This window comes from Mus caroli, chromosome 18 (assembly GCF_900094665.2).
Source record: "Mus caroli chromosome 18, CAROLI_EIJ_v1.1, whole genome shotgun sequence".
NCBI classification, from domain to species: domain Eukaryota; kingdom Metazoa; phylum Chordata; class Mammalia; order Rodentia; family Muridae; genus Mus; species Mus caroli.
In genome coordinates, this window is record NC_034587.1 from 82,777,298 (window position 1) to 82,788,837 (window position 11,540).

The window sequence follows — 11,540 nt, forward strand, 5'->3', positions numbered from 1 at the left end:
GGCTTACCTCAAAGGAAAATGTTATATAGAAAGGACTAAGTTGAACAATGGCAGATTAGATATTCTAAATATCCTGATTAACTAATGGTGAAAATCCTAATTATATCTGTAATAGCCAAACTTCTTGTCGAAATGAAGTATCTGAAAACCCTGAAGTATCTGAGTACTATCAAGACTTGTTTATGTGCAATAGAATATTGACCTGTCAGGTAGTTGGGAAGTCCAACATAGTCCCATGTCTGTCCTTTTGACAGTGTGTTATAAATACATGGGTGCAGAATTGTAGTTTCTCAAGAAAGATCTAGAATGGATAGGCTAGGCACTATAGCCACTCCATAATTTAAGTGGCATCATGAATTCACCGATCAGTTTGGATCCTGGTTGAACTACAAGAGACAAAGAACATGCATTTTCATATTAAGTGATATAAATCGATGACTGTTGCATGCCATCCAGTGGCTCTCCAGGAACGGGGTATGGCTGAAGAGGCAGACTCAAGCTGAAAGAAAGGGAACTAGATGGACAAGAGAAAGAATGGAGCTAAGACAACAAGGTTCTGATCAAAGCTCCATTTTACTATTAGGAGCACCGGGTTATGAAGAAGGGGGGAGGGGCCCATTACCACCAAATCATCCTTGGAGTCCAGTTGCAAGTGACCACGTGTTTGGCTCCAGAACAGCTAGGCGGCAGATAGCAGCAGTGGGAGTGGCAGACCAATAGGGTGGCAGGCTCCACCCCTGATGCTCTCCTAGCACAACAGTCAAACTTGATCAGCCAGATTTCAGGCTGAGGGTGGGAGGAGGTTACAGATGACATAAGGGTTTGACTCAAAGTCATGGTTAGTTGATATACAGTAATTGTTATGATTTAACATGCTAAAGTTCTATTGTCCTCAAATACTTACCCTCCAAAATAAAGTTCTCACCAAGAGGTAAGAATCACTAAAAGGAAGAATCATACCTTCTGATTATTTTTTTCAGATTTTGTTTACTCCAAAGTATATAACTCTTTGAATGAGTGGTAGAATTTGGCCTGAAGACAGCTTTGCCAGGTAGATTGTTATGTATTTTAAGGGCAAATCTGATAAACACCACCCAGTTTCTCCAAGAAGAGGACAGATTTGGAGACTATGGGAGGGACTGAGATAAGAATAATGGCAGCATTAAGAAAATGGTGGCTATTACATGGCAGAAACTGAACTCAGCAACAATGGACTTGGAAAATAGAGAAGCTTCACACAAAAATACAAAAGGTGCATAGTTTATGTGTCTCGGTGGAAGGAAGTTACTGATGTATAAAACTAGAGAGTGAAAGAGCAAATGGAAACATGTGCTTTCACCTGCTGGCTGCTGGCTGGAGCACAAGACAGTTAAGAAGCACCAAGCTCATATAAGTACAACTGTTTTATTGAATCCAGCATTGAACAGAAAGGTCAAGGGACTTTTTTCTCCAATACCCAAAGTGATTTTCATCACCTACAGAGTAATTGTGGCTGATGACCATAACATCTCTGAGTCATATAAGAACTCTATTAGCTTTAGATCCCAGGCCTATTTTGTAGGTCCACTTAAGCTTCACACTGAGGAAGGGAACAGCCCTCTTCTACAAAATTCAGCCTGGAATTTGAGTTGCTTACTGAAACTGTTTAGCATGGTAGAATACAGCCTCCCTATTTTACTATTGCAAGCACCATTTATTGTGATTCTTGGAGGTCAGATTTTATTATAGTAAAATTAGGCCTGCTAACACCCACCATAAATAGCTAAAAGTGTGACTAAAATTAACATTTTATTTGTTTGTTTTTTTTTTGTTTGTTTGTTTGTTTTTTCCCTACAGGCTGAGACAGCACCGACACCTTTTCCTGGTACAAGATGGAACTAAGCCTTATGATTGGAACTGTTCCGTTCTGAGATACTTGTACTCCACATCCTTGGTCTGCTTCTCTGTCAGTCCCCAGAAGGTAACAAAAATCAATAGCTCCAAATCCCTGGCCTGAAAAATATACCTAAACCCATTGGTTTGACTGTCTTCTAGGCTGCTAACATGCTACAAAGACTCAACTAAATACTCTCAACAGAGAAACTGTATCAATATTTACCATTTAAAAGTATTGATGAAATGGCCATTTTTGAAATGTTTGCTGACACAGAATGCCCTGGCACTTATTGCTTTAATTAAATATTCTGTAGCAACCTGTTGCATGGAGCTCTGAAGGGGGCTAATTTCTTCCAATGGATTGTGCAGTAGACATGATAGGAGGAAGCCTATTTGAAAAAAAAATAATTTTTTGACTTTACAGTTGTTCCAAGTACAGAATCACACAACTTGCTGTGTAATAGTAATCTGGATAGACTATCAAGTTAAGTAGTTAGCTGTGAGATCACCAGAGAACATACCAGCTCTGTCTTGGTAGCTGGGTCTCCTGATGGCTAGGATGCCTGCATGTGGTTAAACAATCTTAAAGCTGTAGTTAGGTTGTTCCGGCAACATGAGGGAGAAATGCACTCTTCCAGGTCCCTATGTGTGCATTCAGAAATGGTCTGCATCCTCAGATGCTTGGGACTTCATTGTGATATCACTCTCACTAAGGATTTGAAGCCAATCCTTTGTGGGTTGTCCTAGAAGATGATGAGACAGCCCAAAAGGAAGTTGGTTTCATGATAATTTGTAAAGAATGAAGAAACACTTTTATTCTTGTCACCTTGTACAAAGCTCAGGTCCAAGTGGATCAAGGACCTCCATATAAAACCATATACACTGATACTTATAGACAAGAAAGTGGGAAAAATCCTTGAACACATGAGCACAGGCGAAATTTTTCTGAACAGAACACTAATGACTTATGCTCTAAGATCAAGAATCTACAAATGTGGACCTCATAAAATTGCAAAGCTTCTGTAAGGCAAATGACACTGTCAATAGGACAAAACAGCAATCAACAGATTGGGAAAAGTTCTTTACCAATCCTACAACCCATAGAGTATCCAATATGTACAAAAAACTCTAAAAGTTGGATTCCAGAAAAACAAACAACCCTATTAAAAATGGGGTAAAGAGCTAAACAAAGAATTTTCAACTGAGGAATATCAAATGGTTGAGAAGCACCTAAAGAAATGTTCAACATTCTTACTCAGTAGGGAAACACAAATCAAAACAACCCGGAGATTCTACCTCACACAAGTCAGAATGTCTAAGATCAAAAATTCAGGTGATAGTAGATGCTGGCAAGGATGTGAAGAAAGAGGAACACTCCTCCATTGCTGATGGGATTGCAAGCTGGTACAGCCACTCTGGAAATCAGTTTGGCAGATCCTCAGAAAATTGGACAAAGTACTACCTGAAGACCCAGTTATACCACTCTGGGCATATACTCAGAAGATGCTCCAACATTTAATAAGGACACATGCTCCACTATGTTCATAGCAGCCTTATTTATAATTACCAGAAACTGGAAATATCCAGCTAGAGATCTCCTTCAAGAGATGAATAGATATAGAAAATGTGGTTCAATTACACATTGGAGTACTACTCAGCTATTAAAAATGATGAATTCATGAAATTCTTAGGCAAATGGATGGAACTCTAAAATATCATCCTGAGTGAGGTAACCCAACCACAAAAGAATACACATGGTATGCACTCACTGATAAGTGGATATTAGCCCAAAAGCTCCAAATACACAAGATAAAATTTTCAGACCACATGAAGCTCAAGAAGATGGAAGACCAAAGTGTAGGTACTTCGGTCCTTCTTAGAAGGAAAGCAAAATACTCCCAGGAGCAAATATGGAGATAAAGTGTAGAGCATGGACTGAAAGAAAAGCCATGTAGAGACTGTCCAACCTGGGGACTCATCCCATATACAGTTACCAAACCTAGACACTATTGTGGATGCCAAGAAGTCCATGCTAAGAGCCTGATACAGCTGTCTCCTGAGAGGCCCTGCCAGAGCCTTACAAATACAGAGGCAAATGCTCACAGGCAATCATCGGACTGAGTGTGGGGTCCCCAATAGAGGGGTTAGAGAAAGGACTGAAGGAGCTGAAGGGGTTTGCAACCCCATAGGAATAACACATCAACCAACAAGACCCTCCAGAGCTCCCATGGACTAAGCCATCAACAAAGGAGAACACATAGCTCCAGCTGAGTATGTAGCAGATGATGGCCTTGTCAGGCATTGATGGAAAAAGAGGTTCTTGGTACTATGAAGACGAGATAAATGTCCCAGTGTAGGGGAATTGTGGGTGGGGAGGTAGGCTTGGGTGGGTGAGTGGAGGAACACCCTCATAAAAGCAAGGGGAGGGAGGATAGGATAGGGGGTTTCTAGGAAGGGGGGTCAGGAAAGAGAATAACATTTGAAATATAAATAAAGAAAATATCCAATAGAAGAAAGAAACACTTTCAGGAGTATGTAACCAACCTCAAATATTCATAATAATGTGTCTTAAATTTACACTGCAAAATCTCTGGGTTGTTTGCTTTCTATGTAGACCTCTATTCTGTCTTTGAAATGTATGCTTTGCTTTTCAAATAAGTTTGTGATTAAATTCTCTGTCTCTCAACTGAATTCTTTCCATTGAGGAGACAGGAGCCTTTGAGACCCATTTAACAGAATTAGAACAGTCTTTGGAGGGATTTTACATGAATTTTGTACAGAGATCCAAAATTCAGCACAAGAAATTTACATACGTCTTTCAAAAATTAAATGGTACTCTATTGTTTATAATTCCCTTTTTGAACCATTCTGTTTTATTGTGCTGCTATTAAATTACGTTATATAAAACTGGTATAACCTCTATTGTTTTTAATTCCCCTTTTGAACCATTCTGGATTTTCTTTTTCTGCTATTACATTGCAATATTATATAAAGCTGGTAGAGCTCTTAGTCTACAAATCTTATAAAAGAGTTTTTAATCACACTCCACAGAAGTCAGGGAAAAAAGTCAAAGGAGCTCATTTTAACTCATTACAAAATCTTCATACTTGCTAATAATGGATTTTAGCTAATAAAATATTGTTTGTGCTTTCAAGTTTTATTTAATAATGGTGCAAATGTGATTTTTAAATGGTTTTGCGCAATAGATGTTCATTATGGAAATGAGTGAGGTGTCAAATCTATAATCTGTGAACTTTAGTGTATTTTCATCATTCCATTGAATTAAGAGTGTTTTGCACTCTTAAAATTACAGCCTTATATGCTCAGCCATTAAATTCTAGGCTCAAAAATCAAAATTACAACCTGATAAGTGTGATGACACATGCCTATAATCTCCACAGTCAGGTGACTGAAGCAAGATAGTGATGAGTTCTAGCCCAGCCTGGGCTATATGATGACACCGTGCCTCAAAAAACAAACAAAAACAAAAGCAAAAAACAGAAACAAAAATAAAAACAAAACAAAAGAACAAAAAACCAAAGGTGGGTAAATTATAGATGATAAACTGATAGAGACTAACTAGCTCTTTAATCTCAGCCACCAATTTGGTCTGTGCCTCGTAGTTACTCATGACTGATATGACAACCATCAGTTCAAGAAATGTTCTTTGGAGGACCTGAAAGAGAGTTACTACCACATTTGTGCCAAGCTTGCCAACATGAGGGGTGTGCCAGCCACATATCAAAGTACCAATATTTGATGCTGGGCATGAAAGACATCAGAAGGAATATCTGGATCAGTTTTACAACCAGACCCCAAAGCAAATGGCAGAGGAGGAGTACCTGTTACAGGAACTACATAAGATTGAGGCCTGGAAAAAAGAGCAGGAAAAGATCAGCCAAGACCTGCAGAAGCTGATTACAGCAGCAGATACCACTGCGGAGCACACAGAACACAAGTCTCCCAAGAAGCTACCCCAGAAGGAGGCTGAAAATCAGGATGTTCCTGAGACTGCAGACATCAAGTATCCAGATTTTTAAGTCAGCAGGTGTCACACCGCAGAGCCAGGGGATGAAGCTACCTAGCCTTGTGAGTCAGAAGATCGAAGCTTCTGGAATAGATTCTGCTGGAACTTGGTGTGGACCTGAGTCCTACTCCTACAGAGGAGCTGGTGCATATGTCCAATGAGTTGCAGAATGACGTAGTGTTGCTCTCTGAGCTCAAGCAGGCCTTTGCCAACGGTGAATATGAGCTACAGATGCTGCTACACTGGCACGAGACCCTGGCTCGGGCAAGAGCCCTGGGGCCCTGCCATAACAGCAGTGGGACCAAACCAGGCTTCTGCTGAGCCAACAGTGTCTGAATATGGACTTGGTTTTGACCTCACCAAGGCCGGTATCCATGATGTAGTGGGAGCGCCCATCATACCCAATGCACAGAAACGACGGAAATTAACGTCCAGCTCATCTTCTGTGAAGAAAGTCAAAAAGGAAAAAACATGAGGGGCCATCAGAGTTGGTGGTGTGGTGTAAATAGAGCTGTTACCATGTGCATCTATTTGGGATCATCTGTTTCTCAAATATTTAAATCTATATGACTTATATGATATCTACTTTGATCATAGATTGTTCAAAACGCATAAATTAAGATTCTGTGTTATAAGAAACATACCTTTAAGCAAAAAAAAAAAAGCTATCTTATGCCATGCCATACCTAGTTGATCCTATGTGCATCTCTTAAACTGTATTACTGATAGAATAATTGCACTTTCATACTTAGCTCACAGTATTATTTTTTAAATAAAGACTCCTTCACATGATCAAATTATATTGACTAGCTATTCTCTGACAGACATTTTCAGTAAAACACTATTTTCTGATCTTTCTCCAATGAGATCAAATCAATTAGTCATCCAAAATGACATAATTATTCAGCTTTTTACAGAGAACTCAAAATACTGACAGAATGGAAATCTAGCCACTTCACTATTTACCTAAAACATTGTTCAGCTCACTGCCAGTAAGGATGTTGAATTGATTTTCTCAAAGACTCTTTCAGTCTCATTAAGCTCTTCTTAAAGTTGGCACTGGCATTGAAAGATATGGAAAGTGCCCTTACTCTGTCCCTTAGCAACATGAGAAATTAAGTAGCCAAAGATACAGACTGAAATACATGTATTATCTGGAGTCAGACTTCATGATTTCCCACAATCCCCCACTGCATGCACAAAACCCACCCCCAATATAATCCCACCTCCTTAAATACAACTCTTATTTATTTAAGTTGTCTACCAAACTTCATGCTAGGTTATAAACACAGTGGCTTTGGTATTATTTCACCATCTTCTCCCTGACATGCCATAGTCTCACATCTCATGGGCTACCTGCTTTGTTTCGAGGAGGTCCTAGAGAAAGAGTTTATGATATCAGTGGTAATGTTACCAACAACCAGGAAGACATGAAAAACGGCTCCTCTTCTTTCAACAACAACTAACTGGAGTCCCATCAAATTTCTTTCTGTTGTAATAATCCACACAAGAAAGTTATAGACCACCATGTTCCTAATTTGACAGAGACTATGAATCCTTTATTTTTGATAGGAAACCAAGAATGTGCTAACACCTCAGAAAGACTCCTAGTGACAAAGCTCAGGGGTGGGCTATATTTTCAAAGCAAAAGGCCATGGAGACCAAAATTAAAACTGTCTTAGAAAAGTGTCAAAGTAACTTTACAACATCTATTTTGGCAAAACATAGTAGGTAATGCAAGCACAACACAATTCATTTTTATTTATGTCTTTATACACTACTTTATTGCATTTTAGTCAGTATAAAAATTAATTATTTTAGTTAATTCAACTGGACCATGGGCAGTGCCGCAGACAATCCCAAATGTGTTGCCAAGGAGACTGCTGTTGATGTAAAGAAGTGAGAAGTGTCTAAGCAGATGCAAGAAGGGAGTCAGGAAAATAAGGCTTTATATTAGTCATGTCACTGCAACTCTACAAGCACCTTTACTCCATGATCTAAGCTACATTTATGGTCTGAAGGTGCTATAGGGAGTCTTAGCTATCTGTTCCTTTATGTTATAATTTGAGGAGTAATTTTATTTGTTTATAAATACGAACATTCTGCAAGTGTCAAGATTTAAACTTTGTTAAGAATATTTCTCCCTCTCTCTCTCTCCAAATATATATATATATATATATATATATATATATATATATGCAATGGTGAAAGACAAATTATTTGATAAAATAAATAGTTCCTGTGCTTATACAGTTCATACACAGTGATGTTTGGATTTTCTTTCTTTTACGCTATTTATGGAAGTATAACTTGTGAATGACAACATCAAAGCCAATAAACTTGATGAGATTACTTGTTTGGAAAATAAAATTTTAAAAATTTAGCCTTGTATGCATATTTTTACTTACAAGTGCTGGCATTAAAAACAAAGTTGACAAAATATATCTGATTTAGAAACTTTACCAAAGATGGGCTTGTGACTACCGGGAAAATTAATTTAGAAGAACTGATTTCATGGGTCTCGATAAATGGATCAGAAGTTCTTGCTAGTCTTCCAGAGGATCCAAGTTTTGTTGCTTGCTGCCATATCTGACAGCTCAAATCCATCCACCTATAACTCCAGTGCCAGAGGATCCAACAACCTTGTGATGGCTATTACTAGCTGTCAACTTGATTATATCTGGAATGAACTACAATCCAGAAATGGCTGGCATTCCTGTGATCTATATCTTGAGGCTGGAAGAGAGGTTTCTAACCTGGATTTTGACATGGAGATCTAGAGGCCCAGGTAAGGTAGTAGATGCCTTTAATTCCAGGAGTCTGAGGCAAGCAGACCTCTGAATTCAAGGTCAACCTGGGACAAATCAAGGTTTAGATCCAGTTGTGGTGGCACACACCTTTAATTTGAGTCATGCATTCTGCTGGAAAAGGAAGATTCACTTTTTTTTTTTTTTTTTTTTTTTTGACCGCTTGCACTCACTTGCTGGCAAATCTGTCGAAATCTACTTCAAGAGAAGAATAGCTTAAACAACTAGCCTTGTGGGACTGAGCAACTAGTAGATTCTTGGACTTCCAATTCACAGCTGTCCACTGTTGGGTTAGTTGGACTACAGACTGTAAGTCATTACAATAAATTCCCTTAGTATTTAGAGAGACATCCCTTAAGTTCTGTGACTCTAGAGAACCCTAGGACAAACCTCTTCCATTCTGTATGGACACTCCCACTTGGTATATATTCATACAAATGCAATCACATTCATATACATAAAAATAATAAAAACAAATATTTCTAGATGTAATGATTCACAGCATGAACTGGGTTAGAAATCTATTTGATAAACTTACAGTCAGTATACTAATGTGTTTGGGAGATCAGAAAATTAGGTTTTATGTTTGTCATGTTAAGTATCTCTTTAATTTTTCATTTGCTTGTAATTTGTTCATAATTAATATTCCAGAGCTTCACATTCTTTTCACTGCAGGCACCAAATTAGATGAGAAAAAAGGGGTAATTCTCATCTGTTTCAGTGTCCTCAGTAATGAGAAGCAAAGAGAATTTGGAGGTATATGATTAAAATATACTTAATAACTGCATTTCTGGACAGGTACATGTGTGAAAAATGAATGCTCCAGGATTGAAACTTTCATCATGCTGTCAAATATACCAATAAAGACTCTTTTAATAATTAAGTCTAAAATACCACCATCTTAAGATAAAACTAAGATCAGAGAGTTAGGTTTCCAGAGTAGAATGATAATATTATATTTTTGGAAACTTGGTGATAAAATTTTATGATCACTTACCTTGCATGCATGTAGGAAGACTGGCCAAACAAAAGAATGTGTATAATTATAGTAACTGGCTGAATTTTCTTAATTTTAAAGCATTTTTATCATATTGCATTTTTATTAAAGTGTAGAATACTTGTATTTACTTAACCATATGTGGTATTCACTATCCTCCATCAATATGCATTTTTAAATATATCAACATAATTTAAAATTATTATTTAATTAATTCTTCATCCTGCATGTCATGGGTGCTTTTATTTCGGCCTGAAATATTTATCTGAAATACATAGAGGAAATTGAGTGAGTTGAGTTAGTCTCAGAGACTCATATCTCTGAGTTCTTGCTATCCAATTGGTGGAACTATTTGAGAAAGGTTATGAAGTCTGGACTTATTGAGGGAGAGGTAACCCTGGGGCTTGCCTTTGAGGTTACAAGACTTCCCCTAAGGCAATGTGTTGCAAGGCCTTACCTCATAAAGATGTTGATTTAACAATAAGTCCTGAGCAGTCATTGTGTGAAACTGTAAATTTGAAGCCTGATTTGTATTGGGGAATCCCAGTATATTATAGGTACCAGTGTCATGAGAGCTGCTAATGAAACACCCTAAGATATATAAACCTGTTGTAGACAGCAAAGCCAAAAGGAAAGAGATATCTAAGTCCTCTAACATCAGATATTTACAGAATTTGTAGTTGGACCTTTTGCCCTTGTGAGTTTTGATCTTGATTTGGCCCAATGTTTCCTCACTCTGTCTTGATTTCTCCCTTTTGGAATGGTAATACACCTTTTGTCCCACTTTATTTTGTAAGTATGCAATTTTTTATTGGTGTTTACAGTAGGCTAAGTTAAGATATTTCTTTGAGTCTCAGAAAAGACTTTGGACTTGGGACTTATAAACAGGGTTGAGAATTATACCCCACACCCCTTTCCTCACTGAAACTGAATTTGTCAGTTCAGTATAGAGGATCATTACAACTGTTAGGAAAAGCCTTTCATTTTCCTCCAAACTATCAGAGAAAACCAAAATATTTTAACTTGTTCAAAATATGTCCATTTTAAAGTCTGCCTCATTGACACTTTCCTAGTATTGCCTCATGTCTAGTATTGAGTTATGGAAATAACCTGAACATTTAATATCTATATGTCATAATATTTTGACTTCTTATTTCAATATCTTTAATTTCTTGTCTAATTAGAAACTTTTATTCAAGTATCTTCTCCAGCCCTGGGCTCTTAAATGTCCCCAATTCTAGCACATTCTCATAGATCCATAAACATGCTACACTGTTGGCATTTCTCTCAATATTAATCTCAGCATAATTTAAACTTATAAAAATATTCTGTGTTTATCCTTAGACTATAGTCCACCATGCACTGAGCCTGTGCATCATTTTATACTGCTGCCTGCCCTAGGATTTAATAGGAAAGATAATAGCCATTTTCATGTATTACTGTATGCCTAATTTAATTATCCAGTAAACTCATTCATGACAGAATTGAATTATGATGATTTCCCAGTGAACATAACCTAGTCTTTAACTCAGTGGACCTTATCTATAAGAACCTCTGGAGAATTCACAAAATTCCAGCTTAATAATGAGCACTCATTGTCATGTTAGTTGAGTTCTGCTCCTCCTGGCTATCTAAAAATAAATATGAAACATTTACTGCTTTATTCACTTAGCTAATACTTATCAGAAGGACATTTTCATGGAATTTTGAAGGTACAATGATGTCAATATGTTGTATCTCGTTAGATGCGGAAAAAGCATTTGACAAGATCCAACACCCATTCATGATAAAAGTCTTGGAAAGATCAGGAATTCAAGGCCCATACCTAAACATG

The 11,540-nt window shown here is 37.5% G+C and overlaps 2 pseudogenes; one reads left to right on the forward strand and one right to left on the reverse strand.

The window, feature by feature from the left end:
• Window positions 1-434: 434 nt before the first annotated feature.
• LOC110284575 lies at window positions 435-6,377 on the forward strand (annotated as a pseudogene).
• Window positions 6,378-7,723: 1,346 nt separating this feature from the next.
• LOC110284576 overlaps window positions 7,724-11,540 on the reverse strand; it is an 8,099-nt pseudogene continuing 4,282 nt past the window's right edge.